General features: G+C 47.3%; 1 protein-coding gene across 1 annotated transcript in view; it reads left to right on the top strand.

Moving 5' to 3' along the window:
• Positions 1-3,224: 3,224 nt before the first annotated feature.
• The window catches only part of sin3aa (SIN3 transcription regulator family member Aa), a 139,431-nt gene continuing 131,891 nt past the window's right edge, over positions 3,225-10,764 (top strand). Inside the window, exon 1 of the mRNA XM_063070907.1 lies at positions 3,225-3,330. The gene's annotated coding sequence lies outside the window, so the exon portion shown is untranslated. The remainder of the gene's footprint in view (positions 3,331-10,764) is intronic.

The raw sequence follows: 10,764 nt of genomic DNA, 5'->3' as shown, positions 1-10,764 counted from the left end.
CAAGTCAAATTCATTTATAAAGCACATTTAAAAACAATCCATGTTGACCAAAGTGCTGTACAGACCATAAAATCACAAACACAGATATAAACAACAAGGCACACAGCTTATAGGCACAAAATAAACAACACACGAGCCTAGGCACAAGCCAAAAATCAGTAAGTTTTGGATGACACCAAAATTAGTAGTATGGTGGACAATAAAGGAGACTGAGAATGTAGAATAGCAGAACAGCCGGGAAAATATAATAATAATTACTTTATTGATCCTGAGTGGGAAATTAATTCGCTACAGCAGCAACATTTAAAAACACACTTAGCGGTGTGCAGACTAATAATAAAGTACAAAATAATAATATACACAATAATTTACCAATGTGCAATAATGTACAAAATAATTAAACAGACTATTGTAGTATGATGTATGTTCTCCTGTCTCACAGCGATGAGCTGTTGTATGTGCTTTTTGCATTTGGTAGGAAAGATTTTCTGTAATGATCCTTGTGACAGCACAGCTGAATGATTCTGTTCGAAAGAGTGGTCGGCTGCTTATTCAGTTGGTCATGGAGGGGATGTGCCAGATCATCCACACTGGATAACAGTTTGTTCAGTCACCTCCTCTCCACCATTAGCTCAAGAGAGTCTGGCAGCTGGAATTTAGCTCAGACAAATGTGAAGTGATGTATTTTGGGAAGTTCATCTAGGGCAGGATAATAAAGGCATCCTTTAGTACTCACTCTCCAGGGCGCAGGCCTGTGCAAGGTTGTATGGAAGACCAGCAGTTGCCCATGCAGCAAGTCTCCCCTCTCCACGACACCAATGTTGTCTAAGGGAAGGGCATTAGGACCCACACAGCTTGGCACCAGTGTCGTCGCAGAGCACTGTGTGATTAAGTGCCTTGCTCAAGGACACAACATGTTCCCTCGGCTGGGGCTCGAACTCATGACCTTCAGGTCACTAGTCCAATGCCTTAACCACTTGGCCACGTGCCCACAAGATATACACAGGACAGGATATACACAGTGATTGACAGGTCACTGCAGATCAGATCAATCTTGGGGTTTAGGTACGTAATTCCCTGCCACACAGGGAGACCGGGTAAAGTACTGAGTACAAGAGTTGAGAGGTCATGCCCCGGATGTACAAGGCATTGGTGAGAGCACACATGGGATAGTATGTGTAGTTCTGGTCACTTTACCACAGGAAGGATGCGATTAATGTGAAGAGGGCCACGAAGAAAGGTTTAGAAAGGCATTACCAGGACTGGAGGGCTTGAGTTATAAGGATAGTCTGTTTTCCCTGAAGTAGAGGAGGCTGACCTCCAGGAGGACCACAACCTTGTCACGGGTTGGAGACTTGCGTGCCTCAAAGACCTGGAAACCTATGTTGTCTGGAGTCAGGGTTTTGTGCTTTGGCTCTTGGTAGGGTCACCCATGCCAAACAGGTCAAAGGGTAGAGGTCAGACTAAGAGTGGTCCACTGGTCCTCCAGGTTTGGGGGTTCAGCTCAGGGCTAACAACCCTGACTGAAAAAACATTTTTTTTTAAATGTATCAGCAATGAAGAATCCTTCCACATCTGAGTGTGACGCTGTTCCTGAGTCTCCACCCGCGACTCGCCAGCCAGCAGTGGTGAAAACCGAGAGGGAGCTACCGACACGATGAAGAAAGCCATGAACACCGCCAAAGATGGAGGACCTTCGTTGCTGCCCCCAACGCCAGCGGGGTAGCGGGCAGTAAGACAGTAAAGGAGGCCGAGGGGGTGACCTCACACAAGTTAGCAAACTCACGAGGAACAAGGATAAAGTGGATTGTCACAGTCATTTTTCCATGGTAGGAGCGTCTAGAAACAGAGGGCACAGGTTTAAGATGAGAGGGGACAGAATTTAAAGGGACCCGGAAGGCAAGTTTTTCTCCCAGAGGGTGATGGGTAGATGAAACCAACTGCCAGAGGAAGTCCTAGAGACAGGTACCATTACGTGTAACATTAAAAAGACATTGGGACAGGTTTAGAGGCCAAGATAAAGAAAAGCTTAGTTTTGTTCGTCACAGGTGCATCCAAATACACAGCGAAGTGTATCCTTCGCCTCACACCAGTGTGGATCGTGCTGGGCAGCCCGCAAGTATCGCCACGCTTCCAGCGCCGACATAGCATGCCCACAACTCACTCACTGACCCCGACCTGATTGTACAGACGCTGGGGAGTGGGACCAGCTCAGGAACACCCCTTGGTCGGCATCGATGAGTTGGGTTGCGCTGTTCACGTCGATGAAACCGGCGCACCAGCCCATGGACTCCGCGCTGAACATCAACATCTATTAACATTAATCCATGTTGTTTAGCTCCTTCCCACATCGTCGTCAGCTTTCGCCAGATTCTACCATTCGGCCACGGGCAAGTGGCGATTTGCGGCACGGGTCTTTGAGATGTGCACGCACTCAGAGGAAAATCCGCGCTCTCGCCGGGAGAATGTGCCGCGCCGACGCTAGGATCGAACCTGGGTCGCCGGCGATGTCCGGCTCTGCCCAGCGCCGCTCGTGTTTTTTTTTTGCGCATGTCCCTTATTCCAACTGTGCGTGTCCGGGGGAGTACAGCGGAGCACACAGATACACAGCGAGCGAGCAAACAGAACACTTGCAACCGCTTTATCCCACTTCTCCACGAACAACATGCATGTGCACAACACTCCGTACAGCAGCAGGTTTTACACTCTGGGTGCTGCTGTTTTTCAGGTAAAACTTTAAACCAGAATTCTGCCTGACATCGGTGGTTGATTAAAGAAGGAAGGAAGGAGCTGGTCAACACTTCACCAACAGAAATTTGCCTTGATAGCACACAGTAAATCCTCGATGTAGCAACGTGTGTGCATTACTGAACGATCTCAATATTAGATGACCCAACTTCCTTTTAAAGGTATAAAATCTATTAGATCTTTGTATCTACATGATCACACAGGTACCACTGCCAACTAAGGCAAATTTCCACCCATAGTAAAGGGATTTAACCACCAACGGATAGTTAAAATGCATTGTTATTTCTGGGCGTTAGCAGTCGTTGCCTGCCCTTCAGCAAATCTTCAACATACCGACTGTCCGCAGTGCAAAGGCGTGGTAGATCAGGATGCGGGCACCGGCGGTGCCCGGGAGACGGACATACAAGCGGCTCCCGGTTTCGAGTTGTGTTGCCAGGTGGAGCTCCCTGTCGACAGGTTCTTTTGGCGGGGTTGTGTTTGAAGCGGTGACGCGGCCTCCTCCCGGGGCCTATGTTAATGAAAGGGGGTGTTTCCATCTCTGGGAGCTCGGCTGCCTGTGAGCGGAGGTGCGCGCCAGCCGCGGTGAGGAATCTCCCCCGTTTACCCCTTTCCCCTCTCTTCCCCAATGATTCTTAATTTCACGGCAACCATGCAAGGACTTTGTGGCTGCGATCCGTATCCGGAGATTCGGGGTAGGAGGAGGGGAGTTGGGAAGAGAAACCGCGTAGCGCGCCCGCCGCCCGCACTGAGTGCCGGAGCCCGAAAGAGGGTGAGGGTGAGGGCTAGGGTTGCAAAGGAGCAGATGGCCTTTCCCCGTCCCCTTACCTCGTCCCTCTCCCCCGCGACCGACCGGCTGCCACTCACAGCCCCGGCACACGGTGGCCTTATTATGGGGGGGAGGGGGATGGGAAGGGAGGGCTCACTCGGTGTTTCCTTGCCTCCGAACACTATTTATAATCAACATGGTGTGGATTTTAAAGAAGGCAGGTTGCGGGGTCGGTCAGGAGGTAATCAGCAGCCGCCACCTTAAATGTATTCGTTCTTTAGTGCTCGGCCGCGCCGGCGTGTGTTTGTTTTGGCGGCCGGGATTTAAAGGGGAGAGGGTGGAAAATGGAGAGTGTAGCGGAAGGAAGGGAAGGTGCGTAGTTTGCATGTGCAGCTGGCTTGTGATCGAGCCGTCTCTGTCCCTCCCACCGTTGTATTTAGGGGGGCTGGTCCGCCGCCAGTAGGGAGGGAGGATGATTGTAAAGGGGTGTTTTGGTCGATTTTAATGGTGGCCTCGCGTTGCCAGCCCTTCCTGGCTAAGTGATCGCTACCGCCCGTCTCCCACCGCCGCCCGTCCCGACTGTGTAACAAAAGCTTCTCGCCCTGTAACAAAAGTCCGCGCTACGGAGCGCGCAGCGGACCAAATGGCCGAACGCGCTCACGCCGTTCGTCCGCCTCCAGCTCGAAACTCCCGCACTCTGACTGCGGGAGAGGGGCAGCAATAAAGAGGGGATCCCCCTCCGGTGGAGATTGATGGGGGGGAGACCCCGGCTCTCTGTGCTGAGCCGCCGCTGCCATCCATCCACTGACGCCCGGTGAAAGGCCGACACCTCAATCTCACCGGGAGTAAACACGGCCGAAGTCCCGCCCCGTGCACAGAGTACACCCCTTCGTGACGTAATCAAACCCCACCCCCTCTGCCGGCACGATCCCGCCCCCAAGTTTCCCGCAAAGGTTGCCGCCTCCTCTTCTCTGATTGGTTAGCGTCCTCGCAGCGGGCCCGCCCCCTAGTTACTCCAACCTGATTGGTAGCGCCTCCCGGAGGCTTGTCATTGGTGGATGGGTTTGTAGTAATGGTTGGGGGGGCGGGTTGCCGCGATACGGGATCTGATGCGTCACAGTAGTGGCGGCCTGTCACGTGTCACGGGAGGAATCCCCGGCAGGGTCCCAGCTCGCTGTTAGCGGCCGGGGGGAGTGATAAGTCGCCGCTGCGCTCCACGGTTGCTTGTTCTCCTTGCCGTGTGGGCCGTCTGAAACAAGCCTCCGGAGATGCTGGATATCTGGAGCGGAATACACAAAGTGCAGGAACTCAGCTTAGCGTTCCTCCAGCATTTTGTGCGTGCTGCCTCCTGCGACTTCAAACTTCCGGGATGCTTTGACCGGCGTCGTTGTGTGGTGGGGGCGGGGCCGCTGAGGGGTTAGCAGCTGGCCCTGAAATAACTTGTGATCGAATAAGTTAGGAGTTTCTCGGGGCTAATGGCAAATTCGTTTCGGTCCTTCCTGTCATTGCCCTCCCCTCCCCACTGAAATGCCAGTGCCGCATTACTGAGTGAAATCTGTAGCCGTGTGGGACCCGGAACTTGTTCACCGATCATAGGGTTAATGAGATTTGTGTTCGGAGTTTTTTTCCAAGGGTCTTTATGTTACTCTGCCTAGTTCCGCTACCTCCGACGTTGGGTGCATCACGTTACAAATGTACGCAGTGTGAATCTATCCACGGTGCCGGAGACATGAAAAACAGTATTCGACAGCTTGAGTAATTGAAACAGCCGCTCACATTGGCTCTGGAGTGGGGGTGGGGAAAGTGACTTTGAAAAGAATTGCACTTGCACTCGTTTGCGACCGGAGGAATTCTACAGCAAGTAGTTATTGATGTTTTTTTCCCCCCCGCGGGAAGTAAGCGTCGCTAGTAAAGGCAACACTTACCGCTCGTCATTGATCGTCCTATGAACTGGCGCTGAATATATCCCCACGGTGCTGTTAAGGAAGGCAGTTCCTGCACGTTGTCGCAACCCATTGAAAGAGTGCGGTTAGATTTTAAATGGCCACGTTAGAGCGTATGATTTGAAAGGGGACGTGGATTCCGGCGTACTTACGAGCTCTGCTTGCTGTATCTTTCGGCGACGAGAGGTGGTGGACTTGGGAGATGCTGTCAAGAAACATTGTCAAGTTGCACTAGTGTTCCTGAACCGTGCACCGTGGTGAAGAATTTGAAATGTTCAGGTGACGGATGAGTTGCCATTCGGAATCATGAATATTGTTGACTTAAATGACGTGAACTTTGCTTTGCAGTAGCAGAACAGTGCAAAGATATCACTATGAATTATAAAAATAAACCGCACAATTCAGAAATATGATGCCGAGGGGAAGAAGCTGTTCCTGAGTCACTGAGTGTGGGTACCTCCTCCCCTGTGGTAATAGCGAGAAGAGGGCATGTCCGAATTAGTGAGGGTCCTTATTGATAGATGCTGTCTTCTGAAACCACCACCTCATTCTACCCTTGTCATTCGGTCAGGAGTCTAGAGAGGAAAGGTTTCAAGAAAAATGGACCAAATGTGTGCAAATGGACATCTTGGTTTGCGAGGACAAGTTGAGCTGAAGGGGCCAGTGCAGATTCTGGTTAAATCAAGAAAAGTGCACATTTTGGATCTAAACCAAAACAAATTCCGGATAAATCTTGCAAATCAAGCAGCACCTCTGGTAAGAGGGCTATCTACAGTAGCCCCTCCGAGGAAAGGTTCCTGATCTGAAATGTTGCCAAGTTTCTCTTTCCACAGATGCTGTCTGACAGGCTGAGTTTGTCCAGCATTTCTGTTCCTGTTCCCATCCTGCTCTGTCCTGAAAGGTGTTCAACATTTTGACCATTGGAACTTAACACCCAGGCCTGGGTATTAGAATGAAGACATACTATCTCCTGTATCATGACATTTCTTGTTTTGTGGCAGTAGTGCAGGACAAAGACATAAAATTCCTATACATTACAAAATAAATAAGTGATGGGAAATAATCAGGCAGTGTTCATGGATCATTCAGAAACCTGATGGTGGAAGGGAAGAAGCTGTTTCTGAATTGTTGAGTGCAACTTCAAGCTCCTGCAGCTCCGTAGTGATGGATGCCTCCTTCTCAAGACACCACCTCTAGAAGATGTTTTTAACATTGGGAAGGCTTGCCTCTGCGATGGAGCTGGCGAAGTCCCCAGCCTTCTGCAGCCTCTTGTGACCCTGGGCGTTGGAGCCTCCCTCACCAGTCAGAACGCTCTTCACTGTACATCAGATGCTTGGTGACTTGCCCTTGCTCCATCTCTCTAGTTGGCAGTCTTCGGGGAACAGCAGAAGGAGGGTCACTTGCCCAGATTAACTGATCTCTTATTCATACAGCTGAGCTGTTAAGCTTTCAGTTGATAGTGACCTCTCCTCCCTATGGCCCCTCAGGTTACTGTTGGTGAACTGGTGACATTGCGGGTACATTCTGCAAGGACGTGTGAATGGAAACTAACCCCCCATGTACTCCCAGTGGTGAAGATCATGAAAGCATCTGCATGGTGTCCAGTTTAGGAACTGCACTGAAGAACATCAGCAGAAATTCTCTGAGATGATTAGTGTCCATCACTTTGTTAAAATTATCCTTCTGCGTAAGAATTTTCCTAATGGTTCCAACTTTGCAATACCTTGTAATTGCCCTGATGCTATTAAAGGCAATGACCTTAACCTTAAGGAAGGATTTGTTTGTCACAAAACATGTGGGAAATGTCCATGTGTCAACTGATTTGGCACTTGTTCAGTTTTCCCTTCATCTGCAGCACATTTATCAAAACACCTGTTGAATCTTTTTTAATGGGAGTGGAGTAGGAACATTGAACACATGAATTTTACCAGCCCCTGTTTCATTCGTGCATTTACAAAGATCATTACCATCAACAGCTGTTCTCTAGTCAGCACACTAACTCTTTTTCATTTTGATTATAATTATTACTTGTCAGTTAAGAATATGACACAGTAACAAAATCTGCTCCAAATGGTAAACTTCTGTTTTAGATCTTTTTGTGGTGATCCCATTAAGTTTTTTAAAATGTGTTTGCATTGCTCAGCAATGAGAACATGTTACATATTTCCAAGAAGGAAAAAGGAGAGGAAAGGTACGTCGCATCCGGGGTTTCTCCAGTTAGCGGATGATTTCCCTCCATGCCTCTCTGATGTAGTGGCGAACCGCATACGAGAGGCAAGTTCCATTGCCTTCTGCCGGGTGAGTTTCCAAAGAGATCACCAGCTCATAACCCAGCACGGATGGAAAGCGTGCAGGGGAGCCGGCTGGATTCGAACTCGGGACCTTGCAACCCAAAGTCCAACGTTGATGCCACTATGCCACCAGCTGGGTTTGATTCCAAGAAGACTTTTTTTTAATTAAAGCAGCAAATCATTTTATCTGACAAGACCTGCACTTTGATTTTTTTCACAAGAAGTCTCTTGAATTCTTAACTCGAAATATCAACTGTCCACTTCTCCCTATGGATGCTGCCTAACCTATCCCTGCGTCCCTCCAGCTATTTGGTTTTGCTGCTCCAGCTTTCAGCAGCTGCAGTTTCTTGACCTTTGTGTTCCCTTGTGTAGCAGAAGCGATGTTGAAGAGGCTACCTTCACAGAGTTATATAGTGCAGAAACAGGGTCTTCGGTCTAACTGGTCCACACCAACCAAGACTCCCACTTGCCCACGTTTGATAATAGCCTTTTCCATCCACGTATCTGTCCAAGAGTCTATAAGTATTATGACTGAACTTGCTTCAACCACTTCCTGTGGCAACTCATTCCACATAAATACAACCCTCTAAGGGGAAAAAAAGTTACTCCTCAAGTTTCTATTTTACTCTTTTCAACTATACCCTCGAGTTCTTAATCTTTTCACTGAATGCACTGAAGAATCAAGTGCATTCACCCTATCTATGCTCATTTTTATACACCTTTAGAAGATCACTTCTCAAGTTTCCAACACTCCAAGATGAAAAAATCCTAGTCTGTCCAAACTCTTCTGTAACTCAGTTCCTCAAGTCCTAGCAACGTCCTTGTAAATCTTCTCTGCACTTATTTAAGTTTAATTTTTCCAAGAACGGTGACCAAAATTGAACACAGTACTCCCAAGTGCAGTTTCACCAGTGTCTCATACAACTGCACCATGACTTCCCAACTTTATACTCAAAGGCCAGCATGCCAAAAGCCACCTTCATCTTCAGGTGACTCTACTTCTCCTCTTTCAGTGAACCGTGTACTTGTATTCCAAGGTCCCTCTGTTCTAGAACAAGTCCCAGGGCCCTTCTGCTCACTGTGGAAGTCCTACCTTACTTTGACTTGCTGAAATGCAACACCTCGTACTTATCTGAATTAAACTCCATTTGCCGTTCCTTGGCCCATTTACCCAGCTGATCAAGGACTCCTTGTAATCTTTGCTAAACTGCTTCTCTGTGCAGTATTACACCTACAGCATTTTTGTGTAAGCTACAAGAAGAAACGAAACTGCCATTTAAAAAAAACTAGTCATCCAAACCTTTTGTGAGAGTATATCTTAAAGATATGCCCTGTGGAAAGCCAAGTTTGCGCAAAGTTTGGCTTGCCATAGATCTTAAAAAGCCCAGTCTTATCACTAACACAGGTTAGGGCCACTGGAAACAGACCCGAATACCTTCAAATTACTGCCTCATTCATGTTGAGAAAATGCTCTCTGAGCCATTTGAACTAAGAAGGTGACTGAGGTATGACTTTAAATCATATTTTTATAATAACATAATTAACAAGTAATCTGAAATACTGAAGATATTTTAACCATTTGGGAGCAGGGTAGGCCACCGTGCAATGATTTTTTTTGTGGCTGATATGATGTTGGCCCCAGCTTCAGTTTCCACCTGATACTCCCTAACCCTCAAGTGCATTAATCTGCTTTCAAAATATTTTAAGTGTTGAGATAGAGATTTCCAAAATTCAAAACCCTCAAGAAATTCCTAGTTAGTTCAGACTTTTTTTTATAATCCAGAGATTATTTCCCCCAGACTCTAGATTTCTAAATTCCAAATCCACCATCTGCCCTCTCAGGCCCAAATGCAAGTGGAAAGGAAAAAAAAACAAAGTGAGACCATTTGGGTGAAGCAGTGCAACATGAGACGTGCTGGAGATACTTAGTGGGTCAGACAGCATCCGTTGAGTTCCTCCAGGGCTTTGCATGTTGCTCCAGATTCCATCATATGCTGACTTTACCCCCACCCCCTGAGTCAAATAGTGGGTGCTATCAGTGTTTCAGCTAATCTGTGGTGATGTCAGATCAGAAAAGTGATTTCAGTTAAGTTCTGAGCATGGTCATGAATATAGAATGATAACTCTCAGATTTAAGTCCAGCATGCAGTTAAAAAACTTTTGGGTTAATTTGGACAGTTTCCAATTTCTAGCTAATAATTATGTAATTGGTTTATTGCAGAAGTTAATTTTAAAGACAAGTTATTTTCAGATGATTGGCGATTCATACTCATGCCATTTCTTGCCTTTTGTTGTTTAAAAGTCAATAAGTTTTAAACCTAGGTTTGTCCATGTCTGAAATATGCTGAGCCAAGTCAGGAGCACTGGTTCAGGTACCTAGTCCCGCGTAAACATACATGTACATGTGCAATCCTTTTTGGCGAGTGTCAGCTTGTAACTGGATCAGCTCACACAGCATTCTCACCAGCGTGGATCTTTTAGTGATATCAAAAGTAGTGATCTTGGCTGCCAAGCACACACTGTGACTGAAATTGGCTAATTCAGCATATTCTGTCAATTAGGATCTTCCTTGCAGAAGTCAAGGAGGGGCTTTTTATTTATACAGCTGCTCTCTCTCACTACTTTCACACTTTCGGAGTGTACTCATTTGTAACAGGGAGATAACAACTCAATATGCACAGCAGGGTTCTCAATATGGTAAAGGCAGATCGTTATCTCATCTGTTTCAATTATAGTGTTGGAGGAATAATTCGTTGCCAGAGCACAATTTCTTCTTCAGAAAGTCCCTCGGATCATTAACATCCCTAGAGGGAAGGTATTTAATTTTTCTTAAAGACAATCTGAGTGTGCAGTGTACACTCTCAGTGCTGTTCTGTGTACCCATCTGAACCACCGTTCAGGGATGTGGACTGTGGGTTGAACCCATTGCCCTTTGGCTCAGGCAAGTATGCCAACATTGGATTAATACCACTAGACCATTTTCAAACATGTAATCTGGGGAAATAAAACTAATGCA

The sequence above is a fragment of the Mobula hypostoma genome, chromosome 18 (genome assembly GCF_963921235.1).
Source record: "Mobula hypostoma chromosome 18, sMobHyp1.1, whole genome shotgun sequence".
Lineage (NCBI taxonomy): Eukaryota > Metazoa > Chordata > Chondrichthyes > Myliobatiformes > Myliobatidae > Mobula > Mobula hypostoma.
The sequence above is the reverse complement of the archived record's forward strand: the minus strand, read 5'-3'. Positions and strand labels throughout refer to the sequence as shown.